We start from the raw sequence: 25,358 nt of genomic DNA on the forward strand, positions 1-25,358 counted from the left end.
TGCCTGTCCTTCCTGAACAGTTTATAACCATCCATGACAGTACTCCAGTCATGCGAGTTATCCCACCAAGTCTCTGTTATTCCGATCACGTCATAGTTCCTTGACATCACCAGGACCTCCAGTTCTCCCTGCTTGTTTCCAAGGCTTTGTGCATTTGTATATAAGCACTTGAGATAACCTGTTGATCGCCCCTCATTCCCAGTATGAGGCAGGAGCCCTCCCCTCACAGACATTCCTGCCTGTGCTTCCTCCCGGTATCCCGCTTTCCCACTTACCTCAGGGCTTTGGTCTCCTTCCCCCGGTGAACCTAGTTTAAAGGCCTCCTCACTAGGTTAGCCAGCCTGCTATGTATTGGCCTGGCTCTGCGGCTCATCTCTTGGGATTAGTAAACCCCTCTATATAATGATACTGGTTTTCAATAACCATTCATCATAAAGTCTGATGTCAGGGTAGTGAAATTAGGGCTGGAATGACTAAGAAGACTGAATTTTTTACTTCTTGTTAACCAGTGGGGTGAGACAGAAGTTTACTTTTGTTACTGGCTTGGTATAATCTAATGACAGAATAACCAACACGATGGGGTGAGTCTGCTCTATTTCTCAGAAGTTTGTACTGAATCTGGTATTTTGAGCTGTGATGCACTGAGGCAAGGTGACATTTACAAAAACCTGGGCAGTTATCCTGCAAAGACTCATGCAGACGCTTACTGCAAACCAAGAAATGCGTATTTTTGAAACCAAAGGAAAAACTTGCATTCTTTAAAGTGAAAATCTGGGTAAGTTTTTGAAGGAAAATACTCTATGATGAAACAGGTAACCCTGTTATGGATGGCCCTCACAATACTATGAAACCATGTCAAGGTCACCTATCACTCCATGGCCTTGAAAAGATGCAACTGGAGAAGTGACTGGTGCTGCCAGCTCCAGAGGGAGGAATTTCATCCAGTGCAATTTTCAAAAAAAGAGGGAGGAACAAAAAGAACCAGAAGACCGATATTACGATGCAACAGAGTTTTTAATGCAAATGCAATTGGCAGTACAGAGTTGCAGAAAGAAATACTACAGAGCAGAAAGAATGTGTTTCCAGTGTTTCAAAAAGGGCTATGACCAATCACAGGCCTCAGTGGGATGTATTTCAAACACAATGTTCTTTTTGCATTGTGGCAGCTGCAGAGGTTGACAAACAAGTCCCCTTTGTAACCATTTTAAGTGTCTTGCTTTACCCCAGTCAGTGGGAAATGAGCCAAAGCCAAAGAGAAGCAGAGACTACGCAGCTTCTCCATTAGACATCTGCTGCAGCAAAGGTCAAAGCAAGATGCTAGAGGTACAGAGGAATGAAAAGGATAAAACATGTAGGGCCTAATTCTCCTTGACACCAAGGTCTCTTTTTCACACTCTCCAGGAACTTAAAGTGATAATAAATGTAAGAGGTTCCTGTGTTAGGGCCCCTGTTTCCTTCACCCTCTGGGGTTAGTGTAAAAAGCTGGAGTGTAATTCAGAATGAGTCCACATGTGAAGAAGAGAATCAGCACATGCCTGGGACAGCCTTGGCAGAAAGAGTCGTAAAGCGTAACGTTAGAAATGCAGCTTTGTAATCAGACCAAGGTGCTGAGCACACACAGCTCCCATTGAGTCCAACTGGAGCCCTGTTTGCTCAGCACTTCTGAAAGCCATGCCCAAAAGGTCAGGGGTGAATCTGTATCTTGCTGTTCAGTTCCTTCCTTCTTCCATGGATGTTCCTGCTGGGTTTAACATGGCCCACAGCTTCCACTGAGGTACCTATGGCAAGGTAACCTGGAACCGCATATCCCCCCATAACCATAACCGCCCAGGTAACCGCCTAATCCCCCATAACCGTAACGGCTGCCATAACCACCATATCCCCCTAAAACATACCATCCTCCGTAACGGCCTCCATAGCCGTACAATCCTCCAGGACCGAAGGAGTCCCCGAAACAGGGTCTGACCACAGGTGCTCCTACGGCTCCCACTTCAGAGTGCTGAGGGAAATTGCTGAGAATTGGTCCCGGGAGGGTCACGACAACCAGTGAGGTTCTGATCACCACTTCAGAGTCAGGGCACTGCCTAACGCATGGCTTGTTGCAGCTGCCAGTGACTGGACAGGGCTGGGCCACCCCACATTGTGGATAGCACAGGCTGGAGAAAGTCATCTTTTTGGGACTAGAGTCAAAAGAAGGTACAAGTGCCGGTGGAAGAAAGGCTTCAAAGCTTGGTTACTAGTGCAGTGAACTCTTCACGGGGCCTGAGATAGAGAGGAGAAGTGGCTTTGGTCCCTATGTTCATGGCCATGTATTTGTTCCTATATCCTATTTCTATGGCTCTTGTCCACTCGCACTAAACTTTTCTCCCAACAGGCCCCTTTGAGCCCCTCTCAATGACTTTGTTTAAAAAACACTGACTGGAATAAGTGTCACTATTTCTCTGTGTACATAAATCTCCCCACTGTATTTTCCACTGAATGCATCCGATGAAGTGAGCTGTAGCTCACGAAAACTTATGCTCAAATAAATGTGTTAGTCTCTAAGGTGCCACAAGTCCTCCTTTTCTTTTTACTATTTCTATGCTGGAATCCTGGGATTCTGTGTCCATTTTAGACATTTTTCAAAGAGAACATGTCTGGGATCATGGTAATTGCATCCTTTTGTTTGAGGGTTTAACCTCTGCATGCAAACCAGTTGAGTCTGGTATCACAGGGTAGTTCTTTGAGTTTCCAGATCGGGGGGGGGGTCATCAATATTGCTGATGAATAAACAGAGACTTTGCTTTTCTCCAACTAAATCACTAAGGACAAGTTCCTCAGCTGGGGTAAAATGGGTTCAGGTCCACTGACTTGCATGGAGCGACACTAAATTACACCATCTGAGAAGAAGCACCTCCAATGGGTATTACTGCTCAGAAGAACATAGGAATTGATAGATTGGATCACACCACTTGTCAGCTTCATCCATTCTCCAGTCTCCAAGAGTGAGGAGTAACAGCAGCATTAGCTTAAAGGAGAAGACCTCTGAATTGGCCCTTTCTGGACTAACCTGAACAAGTTTCTTCCTAATCCAACTAAGTGAAAAATGGCTAAGGGACTTCCGAAAGTTACCAAGAAGATGTAAATGCCCCAATTCTATTTCCAGTTAACAGGAATTATGTTTCCCAAATGCATATGTTACTCCTAGATTCACCGATCAGCTTCGAATCATGAATCCTCTAGCACTGGCAAGTGAATAACTGATCGCTGATAAAAAATCACAGGGAGTAAGTGCAAGATTCAGTTCTAAATGTCAATGGACACTACTGTGACATCTCTATGGTTAATAAGAGATTGAGTCGAAATGGACTTACCAAATTCTCCGAGGAGATGAGGTCCGGAGAAGTGTTTTGAAGAGCGCTGAGTCTTGTGTGCTTTTATACAGTCGCTAGGACTGCATGGAGGGTCTGCGATGTCATTTGTGGAGGAGGTCCAAATTAGTTACAAAACAAACTTGATTGCCTTGCTATGTCCTCCTTTGGATGGAGCTCTTTTCCTCAGGGGTTGCGATGATTGGGCTAATCACAGCCTCAGAGGGCATGATGTGCTCGATGCACTCTTCATCTTAAAATTGTACGGGTCAACTGCATTCCTCATGTCATTCCACGGACTTTATTGGAGTTGCAATGAGAATGAATGTCAAGGTGATTCTGAGCAGCATCAGTAGCACAAGTGGGTGTCATGAAAGGAATCCAGTTTGGTCTAAACCTGTTAGGAAGGAGAGAGCCACCTTTTTGCATTCTTACCAGCTCCATCCCCCGTGGGTCAGATCCACGTCCCTTTGCAGTTAATGGGAATCATTCATTGCCTCCAGTGTGTTTCCTGTCAGGACCTTAAGTCTGAAATTCACCCTTTGGCACGGCAGATAGTACGAAGCCTATAGACAACTTAAGACATTGAATTTATAAACTAGGTCTTATCAGGGTCTTAAATGGAACCTGGGCCGTTGTCATGACCCGCTGCCCAGGGGTGAATTTCACCCTGTGGTATCTGAAAGCCATGAATGGTTTGTGTCCAGACAGGTTCAGGAAATAGAGGGTAGTACTCGCATGAGTAGTCCCAATCATTGGGGTTTATTTCTGACTCTGCCAGTCACTCCTCTCTGACCTCCAACTCAATGTGTCTCCGTTGACCTGCGGGGTAAACAGGTATAATTATAACTCTCCTGGGAAACATCAGTTACTGCATGGGAAACATCCATGGGAAACATCAGCTCCTGCATCTCTATCCATGAGTAGCCAAGAGCACTGCGTCTTGTGAGATACTTCAGCTAATAAAGGGTAAGGAAGAAATACAAGACCGATAGATAGATCCGCTAGTGACCACATCTGAGTAACGCTGGATTAAATGATTAAATGAACTTTACAAATGCACGTTAAGGTTTCTGATGTCATACCAATACTCAGTGATGATTCCTAGCCTCAGATTGTGGGACTATTTGATTTTCATTCAAAAAAGTTTTATATTTCCATTTCTTTAACAAACATTCCCTTGTAATGCTCAAGGGGCAGATCCTGAGCCACTGCACCTTAGTAGAACTCCATAGACTTCATTGTCTTCTGTGCCTTAAAACTGAGCTAAGGCATTTTATGCTGCTTGGGTTAGAAGCAATCTGCTGGAGGCGTACTTTCCACTTCAAAAATCATTCTAATAATAGCTGAAAAAAGCTTTCTGTCAGAGAAGTCTTGCACAATTCTGTAGGTTGGTCAGTCTTCCAATTAATCACATCTAATCCTACAGCAATGTGACTGTTGAAAAAGTTCTCCTTATCTCTGTCTGTCTTGTGCTTCTTCCTTCTCTTTGTTAGCTGAAGTATCTCACAAGACCCAGTGCTCTTGGCTACTCATAGATAGAGGTGCAGGAGCTGATGTTTCCCATTGATTTCACTTGCTCAGCATCGACCCTTAAACTTTAAAATATATATAAAAGGGTAATGCAAAGGTATAGTAATGAAAATCAAAGAGCCCCAGTTTCAGAGGCTAAAGAAATCAGGAACTGAGTACAGTAACTCCTCGCTTATTGTTGTAGTTCTGTTCCTGAAAAATGCAACTTTAAGCAAAACGATGTTAAGCAAATCCAATTTCCCCATAAGAATTAATGTAAATAGGGGGGGTTAGGTTCCAGGGAAATTTTTTTCACCAGACAAAAGGCTATATTATATATATATATATACTCAGACACAATTTAAGTTTTAAACAAACAATTTAATACTGTACACAGTGATGATGATTGTGAAACTTGGCTGAGGTGGTGAAGTCAGAGGGTGGAAGAGGGTGGGATATTTTCCAGCGAATGCCTTACTGCTAAATGATGAACTAGCAATCAGCTGAGCCCTCAAGGGTTAACACATTGTTGTTTATGTAGCCTCACACACTACAAGGCAGCACGAATGGAGGGAGGGGAGACAGCATGGCAGAGAGAGAAAGAGACACACATTGTGTGTGAGAAAGATTCGCATTTCTCCTTTAAGTACACTGACCCCACTCAAAGTACATTTCCTTTTTAAGTAGATCAGCAAGCTGAGGTGGCAGCTGCTGCCAGGAAGCTCCCTCCATCCTGAGCCCTGTCGTGTCCCTGCCCTGCTCTATGGAAGATGGGATAAGTGGGGTGCAGGAGCAGAGGGGAGGAGGACAGCCTGACTTTAACCCCCCCTTCACCCCCTGCACAGCAAGCAGGAGGCTCGGGGAGCAGCTCCAAGGCAAAGGGCAGGAGCAGCACATGGCAGTGGGGGGAGGGACAGCTGAACTGCCAGCAATTGGTAGCCTGCTGGGTGGCTGCCCCGCAGGGAACTTAGGGGAGCCAGGAGCTGATGGGGGGCTGCCGGGCCACGCTGATTCCAAGCCCCCACCAGCTCACTCCAACGGGCTGCTCTTCCTGCAAGCAGTGAACAAATCAGGCGGCTGCCAAATGACGTTACAAGGGAGCATTGCACAATGTTAAACGAGCATGTTCCCTAATTGATCAGCAATGTAACAACGAAAGAGCGTTAAACAGGACAACTTTAAGTGAATGACAGCTGAGAACTTAACACACATTTTAAAAGTCAATCTAATCTTCAGTGTTGGAACCAGTAAAAAGTTATTATGGCTATAATAAATACGCCTCTTTGGCCATATAACACTTGATGGATGTTTGTGAAGTGCTTTGAAATGCTTAGATCAGAGGAAGCCTCAGACAATCCACCCTGAGGGTTATAATTATACCTGTTTACCCCACCGGTCAACAGAGACACATTGAGTTGGAGGTGAGACAGGAACGATTGGCAGAGTCAGAAATAAACCCCGATGGTTGGGACGACTCATGCCAATACTACCCTCTATTTCCTGAACCTGTCTGGATACTTACCGTTCATGGCTTCCAGATACCTCCCTGACCTGGGAGTAACTCTTACAGAGGCTCATTCTGGATATTTTTTATTTTGTTTTGATAATTTTGGGGGGCCCTTTTGGGTGAAAGATCTTCTCATCTACGTGTGAACAATGATCAACCATCAAAACTCTTCCAATGCCCTTTAACTCTCTTTATTTGAAGGCGTTGGCTCAGTGGTGGACATTTACACTTCAGCAAACATAAATTGTCACAAAATTTTTCCAATTTGAATTCTCTATTGAGTTTTTTTTCTCTTCAATACACATAAACAAGTCTCAAATGCATATACTTGCAATTCCTTCAGACCATTCTTATCCTCAGGTATAAAGAAGGCCCTGTGGTGGACATAATCTGTGCTGTACCTCATTTCACAAACCAGAAAGAATCCACTACCATTGTGTGACTCTGACCCACTACAGAGATGTATTTCTAAGAAAAGAAAAAGTGGTACACACGGGGCATGTGGTGACTTCATCCTGACAGGTGGTTTGACTTAAAGCAAGTTTGTGATGGTTGAATTACATATGGAGATTTACAAGGCCACCGCACTGGTGGAGAAAATTGAAACTGACAGACTTGTAATTCCTATGGAGAAGTATTATCCTCATGTTTAAGAAGGCACAGTGAAAGTGGATCAGAACATTAGCCATTTTCTTTAATTGTTGGTGCTTAGATCCAAGGATACAAACATTTTTAACCCGACATGTTACTAAGCTTGTCTTGGAACACAGTGTAAGAGGGATCAACCTTGGGCTCAGCCTGTGGTAGGATGCGTCAGAAGTATTAGGGTGTATTTCTGTTTCTGCAGCTGAGCCCCATGTGACCTTCACCTCAACGTGCCTCTGTTTCTAGGCCTATCAAACATAGAGAGTCAGGGTGTTAAGGCTGGAAGTTCTTCAGGGTGCTTCAAACTCAAGATTTCAAAGCCCCTCATGAACACGCACTGGTGTTCCACACATGGAAAGGGTAGTATTCTCAGCATATTAATAAACTGTTGTGGGGATTACACAACTCCGCATTGACTAATAGAGTCATTATAAAAACAAAAGGAGGCCAAAGTCACTAGTGTCCTTCTGTTAATCAGGTTATCACTTAAAGCCACACAGTTTGGGACCGTTTCATTTTCATTCAAATAGAGTTTTGCAGTTGGTATATTTCAAAAGATTTTTATCGGAAAATGCAGGTGCTCTCTTGGTGCAAATCAGCACAGTTTATTCAACCTCAAAGAGCTTCAAGTGTTTCCTTAAAATCAAAGGAAGATACTTCTGACTTCTTCCCTGCATATGGGACCCACTCTTGAGGGCATAGTTTACACTTTAAACAACATTCTGGTTCTGGCAGGAATATTTTTTGCAACATGCCCTATGATTAGTCAGATTTTATGTGAAATCTCATCACACAGCCATCTCCTCCTTCCCCAAGAATGCGTGATTTTTATCTCTCCTGGTCCTGTTGCCGGTTTCAGTCAGCTACATTGTCTTACAAGACCTTAATTTCTTGGCTGCTCATGAATGGAGAGATGGTTTCTGATAGAGTACTTGTTCCAAGACTTAACTCAAACCCTTTCCATAAAAGAGCACTGCTTTCTTTCACTCTCCACCATCCCTGGACTTGACCTATGGGCAAATTTGCTGTAGGAAGCCCTTTGAGACAGCATTGGTGACCCAAATGGAGCTCCAGTGTTAAGTCAAGTTGTACTCACCATAGGGTGAAATTCATCCCTGGGCAGTAGGTCATCACAGAGGCCCATGCTCCACTTAAGTCCCTGATAAGACCTAGTTTATAAGTTCAATGTGGGCAAAGGGTGAATTTCAGACTTAAGGTCCTGACAGGAAACACACTGGAGTCAATGAATGATTCCCATTAACTTCAAAGGGACTTGAATCTGACCCACTGGGGATGGAGCTGGTAAGAATGCAGAAGAGTGGCTCCCTCCTTCCTAGCAGGTTTAGAATGAACTGCCCCATGCCCCTGTCATAAATATAAAGGGAAGAGTAACAACCTTTACATATGCAGTAACATCAAAGCCCTCCTGGCCAGAGGTACAGAATCACTTACCTGTAAGGGGTTAATCAGTTCAATTAGTCCAGATGCGATAAATCGACCCCCGAGCTCTCTCCTGTTGACTCCTGTAGTCCACTGTCACGAGAGGCACAGGCAGAGTTGATGGGGGAGCAGCATCAGTCGACTCACTGTAGTGAAGACACCGCAGTGAGTAGATCTAAGTATGTCGACTTCAGCTACATTGTTCACGTAGCTAAAGTTGCGTAACTTAGATCGTTCCCTCCCGCCCCCCGCAGTCTAGACCAGAGCTGAGAGGAGACATGAGAATAGTTTTCAAGTATGCAAAAGGTTGTTACAAGGAGGAGGAAGAAAAATTATTCTCTTTAACCTTTTGAGGATAGGAGGAGAAGCAATGGGCTTAAATTACAGCAAGGGAGGTTTAGGTTGGACATTAGGAAAAACTTCCTAACTGTCAGGGTGGTTAAGCTCTGGAATAAATTGCCTAGGGAGGTTGTGGAATCTCCATCATTGTAGATTTTTAAGAGCAGGTTAGACAAACATCTGTCAGGGATGGTCTAAATAATACTTAGTCGTGCCCTGAGTGCAGGCGACTGGATTAGAAAACCCCTCAAGGTCCCTTCCAGTCCTACACTTCTATGATTCTATGATTCTTCTCTCCAAGTCCCTTTATGTACCATGACTTCATAGTTCAGGAACTGCAGATAAAAAGATTACGTTTCCCACCACATATTTCTTCAACATTTTGGGGGCTCCCCATTCCCAGAAGACGAACCTACTGCACTAATCAGGTTTTGGATCTAACTCCACAAAAGGAAAAATGTATCCCGACCTGCCTACGTCTTTCAGGACATGATAAAATATTCAGGTGATGAGGGGAGATTTAGCCATCTGGCTCTGGGTTTGTTTTATGAGCGATCCAGCTCTAGTCTTCTATATCAGACTATGCTTATGGACCGCTCCTTGGAACCGAAGAACATAGGCATTGGTACAGAAGATCAGGCCTCTCTCCCACAGTGGGCAGTACTAGAGGCTTCGCAGGGAGGTGCAAGAAACCCAGTAGAACACAGGTATGGAATCACCTGCCCATCACATTTCTTTTTCACTATCTCCCATCAATCAGATCTACCTCCATTATTGGACGATACCCTGAAGCACAAGAGTTTATATCATTGCCAGAGTTTGGTCTACTCAACACATAAGGCAAGCCTATGAGCTCAGACATGAATCTGTAATGCGCCTTTCATTCCATGGATCTTCTTTTTCCCATGGATATGCCTGCTAGGATTAACATGGTCCACAGTTTCTATTAAGATACCAGTAGCCCAATTGCCATCTACCACTAACTCTGAATTCCCCCACCACCATTTGCACCCCTGTGACCATATAATCCCCCACCACCATTTGCACCCCTGTGACCAAGTAATCCCCCACCACCATATGGGCCCCTGTAACCATAAATTCCCTACTAACTGCATGGGTCCCATAACCGTATAATCTCCCATAACCACGGGACCACCCATAACCCTAGCATCCACCCATAACCTTATAAGCCTTTATCACCACATGTGCCCCCATCAACACCTCTGATGTCAGCTGCTCCTGAGGATCCCACTCTGCTTTTTTTTAAAGCAAACACTAAACACCACCTCTTTAGCATGTCACCAACATTTATTGATGACTAAACAAAAGTGGTGGGTTTTTTACTCAAAACAAAACACAAACCACCACGTCCTCCCCTGCTGCAAATCTACATTAATCCACAGGCTTCATTGGAGATACACTAATTTAGACTAGATGAAGCTCTGCACCTGGAATTACTTCTGCACATGAGAAGGTAGCAATTGCCAGGCTGGAAGAGACAAGTGGCCAACATCAGAGCCAGTATCCTGTCTTAATGAGTATCACTTACCAGCTGCTTCAGAAGGCAGCAGAAGAACAATGAATTAGTCCTTTATGGAGGAAATTTAGAGAATTTCTTCCTGAACCCTAAATTAAAAATTGGGGGTGAGATTTTTCACATTTCCCTAAGGGATTTGAATGCCCAAGTTCCAACTAAAATCAATAGGCTCTCGTGTCCCATCTCCATGTCTTGCTCTGAAAATCCAGGTCTTCATGTCTAAACCATGAAGAAACCAATGCCTGCAACTCAATAATGGGCAGGGGGAGGGAAACAACAAAAACCCCAACCCCTTCCCACCTCTCAGAATCACAAAGTGTCTGTGCAAGAGGCAGTCCTAAAGGCAGATGTCCTCTTGCACATCTTCTGAATGGCTATGGAGCGGGTGAGTTGAACAGGATTCTCTAGTTCACACTGGAGAATTAGATAAAGCTGTTAGAAGACCCCTGAGTCATGAGTGTTTTTAGGCAGTTTTTTTAGACTGCTGGAGGACTTGAGAGGCCCTTTGTTCCTGAAGGCCCAATTAGTTACAAACCAAACTTAGAGAACTCCTTCCACTCACAGAATCTTTTTCCACCGTGTTTTTGATGATTAGTTTGTTCCTAACTCCACATGGGGTGAGGTGCACGTTACACCCTGTAGCTCTTTCCTCTTTAAATTTTAGAGGCCAGCCACATTCCTGGGATCATTCTACTGACTTCACTGATGCTGCCGTGGGCTATTTGGAAGCCTGGAATGGGAACTGTCCAACGCAGTTCAGGAGCAGTGGTGAGTATGGGGATGAGTAATGACCATGACTGGTTTTATTGCTGACTCTGCCACTTGCTCCCTGAGTAACCTTCCCCTCAATGTGCTTCTTCACCTCCACATCAACCAGCTCTCATAGTGATATTATGCTTGATGGTCAGAGGCTTCCTCAAATCAAAGGACTTCAAAGCATTTGAGGCTCATTAAAGTTGTGTGTGTGCGTAGGGCTGTAGTATTTTAATAGTAGAACTTTTTCCTGGGTTTTAGATTTCCCCGAATTGTGGATTAGAATTCAAGGGCTTTCTTAACCATCCCCTGGCCAGATAGGAGTGGGGGAGCTGTGCATGGGAGAGCCCCATCGATCGAATACTACAGCCGACACAACAGACAAGACAGACAGCACCTCTGGCTCTGCGCACACCTGCCCCACGTGTCTCCTGAGGCACTGCCCAGAGCCCCTCAGGAGGCTGCGTGGTGCAGGGCACCTACCCGGGCTGGTGGCACCAGCACAAGCATTAAGGTGGCCCATTTCACTGCCCGTGGTAACAGCTGTTCCTCAGTCACATTGGTGTGCTGCACGGAGCCGCTGCTGCTTCCCCCCTGCCTGTTCTCTGTCCCTGCTTTCTAGGCCAACATGGCTGCAAAAAATCCACTAGTGACCACATCTGAGTAACGCTGGATTAAATTAACTTTACAAATGCATGTTAAGGTTTCTGATGTCATACCAATACTCAGTGATGATTCCTAGCCTCAGAATTGGGGCTATTTGATTTTCATTCCAAAAAGTTTTACATTTCCATTTCTTTAACATTTCTTGTAATGCTCCAGGGGCAGATGCTGAGGCACTAAACATTAGTAGAACTCCACAGACTTGATTAAAAAGAAAAGGAGGACTTGTGGAACCTTAGAGACTAACAAATTTATTTGAGCATAGGCTTTCGTGAGCTACAGCTCACTTCATAGGATGCATTCAGTGGACTTCTGTGCCTTAAAGCTGAGCTAAGGCATTTTATGCTGCTCAGGTTAGAACCAAACCTGTTGGAGGCGTACTTTCCATTTTAAAAATCACTCTAATAATGGCTGAAAAGCTTTCTGTCAGAGAAGAATCTTGTACTATTCTGTAGGTTGGTCAGTCTTGTAATTTAATCGTGTCTAATCCCACAGCAATGTGATCGTGGAAGAAGTTCTCCTTATCTCTATCTTTCTTGTGCTTCTTCCTTATCTTTATTTGCTGAAGTATCTCACAAGACCCAGTTCTCTTGGCTACTCACGTATAGAGATGGAGTAGCTGATGTTTACCATTGTCAAGGTTCATTCCCCACTCTGGCACTTCGAGCACAGAACTCCCAAACTCCCAAAGTTACAGCTTTTCTCTGACCTTGGATGGGTAGATGCTGCCACCACCCAAGTGCAGAACCCCTCTGAGGACCCAAGAAGGCACACGCGGGAATTTCTCCCTGTGGGGTACCCTCAAAACCTTTCGCACACACACCCCTCTGGGGAAGAGCTGAGAAAGAAAAACAAAGAATATCAGCTGTTGCCACCAGCTAATTAAACAACACATGCACAAACGTCTTACGACACAGAAACCCAACACTGTTCTTAAAAAGGGTAAATTTTATTAAAAACAAAAAGAACAAAAATACATCTGGAAACTCAGGCTATTGCTGGATTTAAAAAAAAAACTTATAAGGATTAATCATCAAGAATAACTTTCTTGAGGTCCAGCTTAAAGGTTACACGCAAAACAAAAGCATTTGAGGTTAGCACAGAGGAGTCCAAAAGCCATAAAGAAATAAAAGGAGATAAACCTGATCACGTCTTCCTAGACATTTTCTGATCTACTTACATATCTAGGGTTTCAAAAAGTAGTTTCTAGGTATGATACCGATGATTTTTCATACCTGGCCCCAAGCTTCTTACAGCATGGTTGCAGCCCTGTCTACCTCTTCCTGAGAACAACAGACAGACAAAGTGGAATTTTTTCTCAATTTAAAAAAGTTCTAGCCTTCCGGTTGGCACTTTTTTCCAGGTGCCCTCTCACTTCCTTTTACCTATACATAGCAGTGACTTTTAACCCTTTTCAGGTAAAGCAAGTAGAGAACAGCTACCAAGAGTGATTTTATTGCTAACTGGCTGGTGTCATTTATCACAACAGGTGATCCCCAACCTCTGTTCTGCTGGATTTTTGCCCCTCCCTGTGAAGCATCTGGTACTGACCACTGTGGGAGAGAGGCCTGATCTTCTGTAGCAATGCCTATGTTCTTCTGTTCGAAGCAGGAGTCCATGGGTCTGGTCTGATATATAGAAGATTAGAGCTGGATCGCTCTTAAACCAAACCCACAGCCAGATGGCTAAACCTCCCCTCACCACCTGAGTATTATATCATGTCCTTAAAGAGTCAGAATGGTCTGGATACATTTTTCCTTTTGTGTAGTCAGATAACAAAAATTGATTAGTGGAATATGTTCGTCTTCTGGGAATGAAGAGCCACAAAAATGTTGAAGAAAAATGTAGTGGGAAATGTAATCTTTTCATCTGCAATTTCTGCAATAGAATCATAGAATCATAGAATATCAGGGTTGGAAGGGACCCCTGAAGGTCATCTAGTCCAACCCCCTGCTCGAAGCAGGACCAATTCCCAGTTAAATCCCAGCCAGGGCTTTGTCAAGCCTGACCTTAAAAACCTCTAAGGAAGGAGATTCTACCACCTCCCTAGGTAACGCATTCCAGTGTTTCACCACCCTCTTAGTGAAAAAGTTTTTCCTAATATCCAATCTAAACCTCCCCCACTGCAACTTGAGACCATTACTCCTCGTTCTGTCATCTGCTACCATTGAGAACAGTCTAGAGCCATCCTCTTTGGAACCCCCTTTCAGGTAGTTGAAAGCAGCTATCAAATCCCCCCTCATTCTTCTCTTCTGCAGGCTAAACAATCCCAGCTCCCTCAGCCTCTCCTCATAAGTCATGTGTTCTAGACCCCTAATCATTTTTGTTGCCCTTCGCTGGACTCTCTCCAATTTATCCACATCCTTCTTGTAGTGTGGGGCCCAAAACTGGACACAGTCCTCCAGATGAGGCCTCACCAATGTCGAATAGAGGGGAACGATCACGTCCCTCGATCTGCTCGCTATGCCCCTACTTATACATCCCAAAATGCCATTGGCCTTCTTGGCAACAAGGGCACACTGCTGACTCATATCCAGCTTCTCGTCCACTGTCACCCCTAGGTCCTTTTCCGCAGAACTGCTGCCTAGCCATTCGGTCCCTAGTCTGTAGTGGTGCATTGGATTCTTCCATCCTAAGTGCAGGACCCTGCACTTATCCTTATTGAACCTCATCAGATTTCTTTTGGCCCAATCCTCCAATTTGTCTAGGTCCTTCTGTATCCTATCCCTCCCCTCCAGTATATCTACCACTCCTCCCAGTTTATCAAGCCATGGTACATCCAGGGACTTTTATACAAGAATTATAGAATTGTAGAAGAGTAGGAAGGGAAGAGACCTCCTGAGGTCTTCTAGTCCAGTCCCCTGCACTCAAGGCAGGCCTCAGTATTATCTAAACCATTCCTGACAGGTGTTTGTTTAACCTACTCTTAAAATACCCAATGGCAGATATTCCACAAACTCCATAGACAATGTACTCCAGTGCTTAACCACCCTGACAGGTATGTCCCCTCTCAGTCATGTCTTCAGACTAAACAAACACACTTTTTTCAATCTTCCCTCATAGGTCATATTTTCTAGACCTTTAATGATTTTTTTGCTCTTCTTTGGACTTTGGTAACACAGGGAGCAAGCGGCAGAGTCAGCCATAAAACACAGTCATAGTGATTACTCATGCCACATACTTCACCATTGCTCCTGAACTTCACTGGACAGTTTCCATTCAAGGCTTCTGAGTATACCATTGCAGCATCCATGAAGTCAGCAGAATGATCCCAGGAATGTAGCTTGCCCATAAAGATTTCAGAGGAAAGAGAGCTTCAGCGTCTAATGTGTTCCTCATCCCATGTGGAGTTAAGAACAAACTGATAGTCAAAAACACAGAGGAAAAAAATACATTCATTGAAGGAGTTCTCGAAGTTTGGTTTGTAACTAATTGGGCCTTCAGGAACAAATGCCTCTCAAGTCCTCCCACAGCCTAAAACACTGTCAAAAAACCACTCATTACTCAGGGGTCTTCTAACCACTTTAAGTTATCCTCCTCTGTGAACTAGAGAAGTCCTATTCTAGTTGATCTCTCCATTACCATTCAGATGATGTGTTAGTGATGTGTTAGAACTGAATTTTGCACATATATTCTGTGAGTCATAGCAGTGAGAAGGGTTTTTGGTTTTTGCTGGGATTCTTTTTCAATTTTTCCCCCCATTTTAAAGTTTCAGGCATTGATTTCTTCATGGTTTAGAAATTAAGACTTCGATTTGCAGAGCAAGACATGTATTTGGGACCATAAACCTTATTTATTTAAATTGGAATATGGACATTCAAATCCCTTACATAGCTCTGAAAAATCTCGCCCACAATTTTTAATTTAGGGTTTAGGAAGATTTCAGAGTAGCAGCCGTGTTAGTCTGTATTCGCAAAAAGAAAAGGAGGACTTGTGGCACCTTAGAGACTAACCAATTTATTAGAATGTCTAATAAATTGGTTAGTCTCTAAGGTGCCACAAGTACTCCTTTTCGGTTTAGGAAGAAACTCCCTAAATTTTCCACATAAGGGCCGAATTCATTTTTCTTCTGCTTTCTTTTGAAGCAACTGCTAAGTAACACCCATTAAGACAGGATACTGCAATAGATGGGCCACTTGTCTTTTGCAGCCTGGCAATTATGTTCTCGTGTGCAGAAGTAATTATACGTGCAGAGCCTCATCTCGTCTAACTTAGTGCAGCTTCAGTGAAGCCAGCGGCACACTGCAGATTTACACCCGGGGAGGAGATGGTGTTTAGTGGGTTTTTTTGTAAAGAGAAAAAATCGCACTTTTGTTCTTTCATCAGCTAGTACTGGTGTCTCGTTACGGTTTACAAACCAAAGCACCGCACTGTGATGCTGGACTGAACTCATTTGCAAGTAGAAGTTACATCCTAAGAAGGAAACCAGCATTATTAATGCTATCCCAGCCATGTTCTGCGTGATATGTTTTTTTTAAAATGAACTGTGAATCCCAAGCATTAATGCTAAAAATTCTACACATTTATACTTCTTTGAAAGAGTATTTTTTTAGGACAAAGGAAGTAACAAGGATTCAAAAGAGCTGATTAAGGTTTTCTTTCTTTCTTTCTTTCTTTCTTTCTTTCTTTCTTTCTTTCTTTCTTTCTTTCTTTCTTTCTTTCTTTCTTTCTTTCTTTCTTTCTTTCTTTCTTTCTTTCTTTCTTTCTTTTCATATCCTCAATTGCAATAGGAGCTTATCATTAAAGTTTTTATTCAATGGACCCATATAAATTAAGTTTACTGTCTTCCATGCTGCATGCTTCAGATTTATCTCAATGGCAGAAAGCTGTCTTGCTTCACAAATGTGTGGAGTGATATTCCAGAAAGCATGTGTGGACAGCTGGAAGAAGCCAGACATAAGGCAGTGCCCTGACTCAACAGTGCTGATCCAAGCCCCGCTGTCTGTTGTGATCTTCCCAGGAGCAATTCTCAGCTCTTTCCCTCAGGAACGTGTAGTGGGATCCCCAGGAGCAGATGACATTGGAGGTGGTGATGGGGGAAAATGTGGTCATAGAGGCTTATAGTCTTATGGAAGAATTTACGTTTATGGGGGTCTGTAGAGGAGTTGGCCCTCTCAGGGGAGATGGAGAACCATACCACCTTGCTATTTCCTTTCAGTTGTGATGGGGAATTAGCCTGGCCATGGGAGTCTCTCACTCTGGCAGCCGTAGAGGCAAAACACAACAGTTATCACACCTGGTTGGCGGACAGTAGTAAGTCACTGGCTCAGGTCCTCAGACAGGAGCTGAGCAACTGTTCTATAATGAGCAGGCCCCGGCCCTGGGATGCGGTGGGTCAACAGAGAGTCAATGGCTCAGGCCCTCAGGCAGGGGCTGAGCAAACGCAGGTAAACAGCAAGTCCAGACTTTTGGCTCCGAAGCACCTGGGAGAGGGGGAAATGGCCACCCAGAAGTTGGGTGGCAGGGGGGACACAGACTCACCTACTCCACTGCATCCCAGCCCGGGGCCCTACCAGCGGCAGAAGACCCGCTGCTGAGTCAGTGAGGATCCTGGCCGCAACACACTGACATGGGCTCTGGCAGAGTTGCAGCCAGACTTGGGTCGTCGGCTTCCCCCAGGCTACTTCCTAACTCCCCCTCTAGAGGTACCTGGGTCCAGACGGTGTCCTCCAAGGGATCAAGCACCATGGGCTACTCAGGGTAACTGGTGAGGGGTAGCCTTGGCAGCTCTTCTGAGTAACTTGCGAGGGGCAGGCTTGACAGCTCCTCCGGGCTCTGGTTGGTGACGGGCATCGGCAGATCATGCCAGTCTTCGGGTCGGCTGCCGATTGCCGGGGTCTCCCAACAGGGAGATAGGCCACAGGTGTCTGGCCTCTCCGGCAGCTGTTCTTCTAGTGAGTTCTGGGGTTGGGCTTTTATACTTAATCATAGAATCATAGAATATCAGGGTTGGAAGGGACCTCAGGAGGTCATCTAGTCCAACCCCCTGCTCAAAGCAGGACCAATCCCCAATTAAATCATCCCAGCCAGGGCGTTGTCAAGCCTGACCTATAAAACTTCTAAGGAAGAAGATTCTACCACCTCTCTAGGTAATGCATTCCAGTGTTCACCACCCTCCTAGTGAAAAATTTTTTCCTAATATCCAACCGAAACCTCCCACACTGCAACTTGAAACCATTACTCCTTGTCCTGTCATCTTCTACCACTGAGAATAGTCTAGAATAATCCTCTTTGGAACCACCTCTCAGGTAGTTGAAAGCACCTATCAAATCCCCCCTCATTCTTCTCTTCTGCAGACTAAACAATCCCAGTTCCCTCAGCCTCACCTCATAAGTCATGTGTTCCAGACCCCTAATAATTTTTGTTGCCCTTTGCTGGACTCTCTCCAATTTTTCCACATCCTTCTTGTAGTGTGGGGCCCAAAACCGGAACAGTACTCCAGATGAGGCCTCACGTATGTCGAATAGAGGGGAACGATCACGTTCCTCGATCTGCTGGCTATGCCCTTACTTATACATCCCAAAATGCCATTGGCCTTCTTGGCAACAAGGGCACACTGTTGACTCATATCCAGCTTCTCGTCCACTGTCACCCCTAGGTCCTTTTCCGCAGAACTGCTGCCTAGCCATTCGGTCCCTAGTCTGTAGCGGTGCACTTCCTGTCCTGCACATTGACCTCTGGGAGGCGGGTGCAGGATTCACTGGCTCTGCCCACTTTGGTGTCCAGAAAGGCTCATCCCCCTGAGGGGAGGCGGGGAACCAGACCGCCTCGCTACAGGGTCCCTGTGGTTATTGGCGATTATACTGATCCTGGTGGGACCCATTGTGGTATACCGCTTGACTGCGGACCTCTGATAACTACTCTCTGGGAATGGTTTACGAAAACCAGTTATACATCCACCTTTTAGTAGCATCATCTAGGTTGTATTTTGGTAGTCTATTTTTGAGAAGGTAATGCAAGAAATTATCAAAAGCCTTACTAAAATTAAGATATACAACATCTTTTGCTTGCCCCCTATCCATAAGGCTTCTTACCCTGTCAAATAAGCTATTAGTTTGTTTGATGAAATTTGTTCTTGATAAATCCATGCTGACTATTACTTGTCAGTTCTTATTATCTTCTAGGGATCTTCAGATTGATCCCTTAATTATTTGCTTCATTGTCTTTCGTGACTCCTGCAAATGACTTTGGTGTAGAGTAATTTATCTATATGGGCACAACAGACACAGTCAGGTGTATTTGCAATATCCTTCTGAAGTCAACTTTAGGTCGTGTCATTTGACCAAGGAGTGGACATGGCTGCTGACCAGTTGATGAACACATGTGGGCAAAGTCTTAGAGAAGATTAATTGAATTGAGTGTACTGGGGCAATGAAATCCAAAATCCCAATATGACGCTGAACTGTTTCTGCCCCATTGCCCTAAAACTTCTTAGCTCATCTCCAGCATTGCAAAGCGCGTACAAAATTAGTGTCAAGGAGCAGACCTGGTTGAATTTAAACCTCCCAATATATTGTCTTAAAAGAGCTTTCTTGATGGATGCTAAGTGCCAAACGTCACTGGAGGTCCCAGCAGAGCAGAAGAGAAGAATGTCCTGAAAAAAGGAGAATTATTCTGAAAGAGGGCTGCTGGCTCCATAATTAAGTTTCCACACAGTCTCTGTTGGAGCGTTTATTTTTCAAAATGCTCAACAAAATAACATGCCAGAGATACAAAAGTCTGAATATTCATCCTTAGCCCCAGGCTGAGCGATAGGAATGGAAACAGGGATTGGTTTTGGCTGAGGGCTCCAGAGAAGAAATTAAGAACAAAAGAAAAGCCAAAACTGGTCCAAGCCAAAGGTCCATCTAGCCCAGTATCCTGTCTTTCATCAAAGGCCAATGCTAAATGCTTCAGAAGGAATGAACAGACCTGGTAGTCATCAGTGATCCATCCCCTGTCACCCACTCCCAGGTTCTGACAAATAGAGGCTAGGGACACCCCAGTTCATCCTGGCTAACAGCCATTGATGGACCTGACTTCCATTAATTTATCTAGGGTTTTTTTTAACCCTGTTATACTCTTGGCCTCTCAAAAAATCCTCTGGTAAAGAGTTCCACAGGTTGACTGTGCATTGTGTGAAGAAATACTTCCTTCTCTTTGTTTTAACCTGCTGACTATTAATTTCATTTGTTGACCCCTAGTTCTTGTGTTATGAGGAGGAGTAAATAAGATTTCCTTATTTAATGTCTCCACATTAGACATCATTATATAGACATCTATCATATCTCCACTTACTCATCTCTTTTCCAAAGTGAAAAGTCCCAGTCTTATTAATCTCTCCTCATAGGGAAGCTGTACTGCCTTTTGGTGTCCTTTTCAAAGTTTTCCAATTCCAATATATCTTTTTCTGAGAGGAGGCAACCACATCTGTACGCAGCATTCAGAATGTTGGTGGATGGATATATCTAGAGGCAATATGATATTTTCTGTATTATAAAGTATACATAATTAATGGCCAGGTTAGCAAAATTTTCCCAGCAATTGTCTGTATGAATAATCCCTGCTAAAACCCACAAAGCCAGGGGAAGGCAGGCTCCATTGAATAGGGAGGGTGGTCTGTGGAGTTCAGGTTGAGACAACCTTTCTTGTTAAGAGCTAAACTTTCAAAGCACTTTAGAAGCAAAGTCATTCGCTCCTGAAAGTTTCACTGCCAATCAAGGAGCTGAGGCTCGAGTTAATCTGGCCTTAACCAAGCCATTTGGTGGCCACTTTTCTTTTCCTTCTGAAAACCTGGGTCGCTATCCTGCAAAGACTCACAAACACTGTTATAGTGAACCATATGACTGGTCTTCTTCAAACCATAGGAAAACTTCCATTCTTAAATGAAAAAGCTGTCTGGTCTTTGCAGAAAAAGAGCCTTTGCTAAGAGGTAAACCAAGGAGGAACTCCACCAAGGTAAGGACGGCTCTCACAATGCTGTGAACTGAAGCGCTTCAATGGCTCTGATCACTCCATGGCTTCGAAAACGTGCAACTTGAGAAGTACCTGGTGCTGCCGCCTATGCTGGGATGAATCTCATCCAGCTCGATCTTTAAACGAGGAGGGAGGAACAAAGAGACTGATCTTATGATGCCGCATAGGTTTTAATGCAAATGCAATTGGCAGTACAGAGTTACAGGAAGAAATAGTACAGAGCGGAAAGAATGTATTTCCAGTGATTCAAGGAGAGCTGTGACTGATCAAAGGCCTCAATGGGATGTATTTCAGACACAATGTTCTTTTCGCATTGGTGGAGCTGCAGAGGTTGACAAATGAGTCCCCAGTCAGTGACACATTGAGTTGGAGGTCAGAGAGGAGTGATTGGCAGAGTCAGAAATGAACCCCAATGGGTGGGACTCTTCATGCCAATACTACCCTCTATTTCCTGAACCTGGGTGGACACTTACTGTCCACGGCTTCCAGATACCTCCCTGACCTGGGAGTAACTCTTACAGAGGCTCATTCTACCTGTGGTAGGAGGAATGAGAAGTGAATTAGGAATGAGAAGTGTATTTCAGATTCTGCCACTGATCCCCAAGTGACCTTCACCTCAACCTGCCTCTGTTTCTAGCCCTATCCAACAGAGAGAGTCAGGGTGAGAAGCTGGAAGTTCCCTCAAGATTTCAAAGCCCCGCTCAAACACTCACTGGTGTTTCACACATGAAAAGTGCTGTATTCTGGGAACACTAATACATTGTTCTGGGGATTAGACACCTGTGCATTAAGTAAGAGAGTCGTTATAAATGAAACGGAGGCCAAGGTCCCTCGTACCATTCTGTGAATCAGGTTATCACTTAAAGCCACACAAGTTGGGGCTGTTTCATTTTCATTCAAATAGAGTTAAGACCTAGATCATAAGAACTCAAAAAAGTGGCTCCCAGCTTCCTAGCCGGTTTAGAATGAACTGCCCCATGCCCCTAACCACGACCAGCATGAATGGAAAGGACCAGACTAGATTCCTTTCATCAGAGTCTGTCGTGCTGCTGATGCCACTCAGAAACAGCCTGAAGCTCATTCTCACTGCAGCCCCCGTGAAGTCAGTGGAATGACACGAGGAATGCAGTCGGCCTGTACAATTTTAAGATGAAAGAAAGATGAAGAGTGCAAAGTGCATGTCACGCCCACTGAGGCTGCGATTAGCCCAATCATCACAACCCCTGAGGAAAAGAGCTCCATCCAAAGAAGGACATAGCAAGGCAATCAAGTTTGATTTGTAACTAATTTGGACCTCCTCCACAAATGACATGGCAGATCCTCCAGGCAGTCCCAGGGACTGTATAAAAGCACACAAGACTCAGCGCTCTTCCGAACACTTCTCTGGACTTCATCTCCTCAATGAATTGGGTAAGTCCATTTCAACTCAATCTCTTATTAACCATAGAGATGTCACAATAGGGTCCATTTATATTTAGGACTGAATCTTGCACTTACTCTCTGTGATCTGTATCAGCGATCAGGATTTCCTTCCATAATTATGTTGTGCAGTTATTCACTTGCAGGTGCTAGAGGATTCATGATTCGAAGCTGATTGGGGAATTTAGGAGGAACATACGCATTTGGGAAACATAATTCCTGTTAACTGGAAATAGAATTGGGCCATTTACATCTTCTCGGTAACTTTAGGAACTCCCTTAGCCATTTTTCACTTAGTTGGATTAGGAAGAAACTTTTTCAGGTTAGTCCAGAAAGAGCCAATACAGTGGTCTTCTCCTTGCTGATGCTGCTGTTACTCCTCACTGTTGGTGACAGGAGAATGGATGAAGCTGACAAGTGGTGTGATCCAATCAAGCAATTCCTATGTTCTTCTGAGAAGAAATACCCATTGGAGGTGCTTCTTCTCAGATGGTGTAATTTAGTGTCACTCCATGGAAGTCAGTGGACCTAACCCATTGTACCCTAGCTTGTCCTTAGTGATTTCTTTGGAGAAAAGCAAAGTCTCTGTTTCTTCACCAGCAAAGAACTACACTGTGATACCGGACTCAGCTGGTTTGCATGCAGAACTTAAGTCCTCAAGTGAAGGGATGCAATTACCATGATCCCATCCATCTTCTCTTTGAGAAATGTCTCAAATGAACACAGAATCCTAGGTGTCCAGCATAGAAATAGTTCCCCTTATTCCAGTCGGTGTTTTTTAGACAAAGTCATTGAGAGGGGCTCAAAGGGGCCGGTTGGGAGGGAAGTTTAGTGCAAGTTGAAAAGAGGCGTAGAAAGAGGATATAAGGAGAAATACGTGGCCATGAACATAGGGACTAAGGCCACTTCTCCTCTCTCTCTCTCTCGGGCCCCAGGAAGACCTCGCTGCAATAGTAACTGAGATTGGAAGTCTTTCATCCACTGGCACTTGTACCTTTTCTTTACTCTAGTCCCTGGTGTGTGTGTTACAGGTTTACCTCCATCCCAGAAAGATGAGTTTCTCCAGCCTGGGCTATCCAGAATGCGGGGTGGCCCGGCCCAGTCCAGTCACTGGCAGCTGCAACGTGCCGTGAGTTAGGCAGTGCCCTGACTCCGAAGTTGTGATCAGACCCTCACCTGTGGTCGTGACCCTCCCGGGACCAATTCTCAGCAATTTCCCTCAACACAGTGGAGCCATAGGAGCACCTGTGGTCGGACCCGGTTTCGGGGGCTCCTTCAGTCCTGGGGGATTGTACGGCTATGAAGGCCGTTACGGAGGATGGTATGGTTTAGGGGGCTATGGTGGTTACGGTGGCCCTTGGGGTTATGGGAGATGTGGTTAAGGGGGATTAGGCGGTTACCTGTGTGGTTATGGTTACAGGGGGGGAATATGCAGTTTCGGGGTATCTTGCCATAGGTACCTCAGTGGAAGCTGTGGGCCATGCTAAACCAGCAGGAACAGCCATGCATGAAGGAAGAACCAGGAATTGAACAGCAATAAACAGATTCACCGCTGACCTTTTGGGCATGGCTTTCAGAAGTGCTGTGCAAACATGGCTTCAGTTGTAGTCAGTGGGAGCTGTGTGTGCTCAGCACCTTGGTCTGATAGCCCTGCTGCATTTCTAATGTTACGCTTTAGGACCCTTTGTGCAAAGGCTTTTCCAGCCATGTGCTCATTTTTGATTTTACATGAATGGTTCTGTGGATGAAGGGAAAGCAGTGGATGTATTGTTTCTTGACTTTAGCAAAGCTTTTGACACGGTCTCCCACAGTATTCTTGTCAGCAAGTTAAGGAAGTATGGGCTGGATGAATGCACTATAAGGTGGGTAGAAAGCTGGCTAGATTGTCGGGCTCAACAGGTAGTGATCAATGGCTCCATGTCTAGTTGGCAGCCGGTATCAAGTGGAGTGCCCCAAGGGTCGGTCCTGGGGCCGGTTTTATTCAATATCTTCATAAATGATCGGGAGGATGGTGTGGATTGCACTCTCAGCAAATTTGCGGATGATACTAAACTGGGAGGAGTGGTAGATATGCTGGAGGGGAGGGATAGGATACAGAAGGACCTAGACAAATTGGAGGATTGGGCCAAAAGGAATCTGATGAGGTTCAATAAGGATAAGTGCAGGGTCCTGCACTTAGGACGGAAGAACCCAATGCACAGCTACAGACTAGGGACCGAATGGCTAGGCAGCAGTTCTGCGGAAAAGGACCTAGGGGTGACAGTGGACGAGAAGCTGGATATGAGTCAGCAGTGTGCCCTTGTTGCCAAGAAGGCCAATGGCATTTTGGGATGTATAAGTAGGGGCATAGCGAGCAGATCGAGGGACGTGATCGTTCCCCTCTATTTGACATTGGTGAGGCCTCATCTGGAGTACTGTGTCCAGTTTTGGGCCCCACACTTCAAGAAGGATGTGGATAAATTGGAGAGAGTCCAGCGAAGGGCAACAAAAATGATTAGGGGACTGGAACACATGAGTTATGAGGAGAGGCTGAGGGAGCTGGGATTGTTTAGCCTGCAGAAGAGAAGAATGAGGGGGGATTTGATAGCTGCTTTCAACTACCTGAAAGGGGGTTCCAAAGAGGATGGCTCTAGACTGTTCTCAATGGTAGCAGATGACAGAACGAGGAGTAATGGTCTCAAGTTGCAGTGGGGGAGGTTTAGATTGGATATTAGGAAAAACTTTTTCACTAAGAGGGTGGTGAAACACTGGAATGCGTTACCTAGGGAGGTGGTAGAATCTCCTTCCTTAGAGGTTTTTAAGGTCAGGCTTGACAAAGCCCTGGCTGGGATGATTTAACTGGGAATTGGTCCTGCTTTGAGCAGGGGGTTGGACTAGATGACCTTCAGGGGTCCCTTCCAACCCTGATATTCTATGATTCTATGATTCTATGTGGACTCATTCTGAATTACACGCAGGCTGTTTACACTAAACAGCTTCTCTATGAGGAGAGATTAAGAAGACTGAGCCTTTCACCTTGGAAAAGAGATGACTAAGGGGAGATATGATAGAGGTCTATAAATTGATGACTGGGGTGGAGAAAGTAAATAAGGAAGTCTTATTTACTCCTTCTCATTACACAAAAACTAGGGGTCACTGAATGAAAGTAATAGGCATCACGTTTAAAACAAAGAGAAGGAAGTATTTCTTGACAGAATGCACAGTCAACCTGTGGATTATCAGAGGATTTTGTGAAGGC

The 25,358-nt window shown here is 44.7% G+C and overlaps 1 pseudogene across 1 annotated transcript in view; it reads right to left on the reverse strand.

Moving 5' to 3' along the window:
* Positions 1 to 1,747: 1,747 nt before the first annotated feature.
* Positions 1,748 to 25,358, reverse strand: part of LOC311532428 — a 74,049-nt pseudogene continuing 50,438 nt past the window's right edge. The window contains exon 3 of the transcript in view: positions 1,748 to 1,929. The product of the transcript in view is annotated as an uncharacterized misc_RNA (transcript). The remainder of the gene's footprint in view (positions 1,930 to 25,358) is intronic.

The sequence above is a fragment of the Lepidochelys olivacea genome (assembly GCF_965140295.1).
Source record: "Lepidochelys olivacea isolate rLepOli2 genome assembly, chromosome: 1".
NCBI lineage: Eukaryota > Metazoa > Chordata > Testudines > Cheloniidae > Lepidochelys > Lepidochelys olivacea.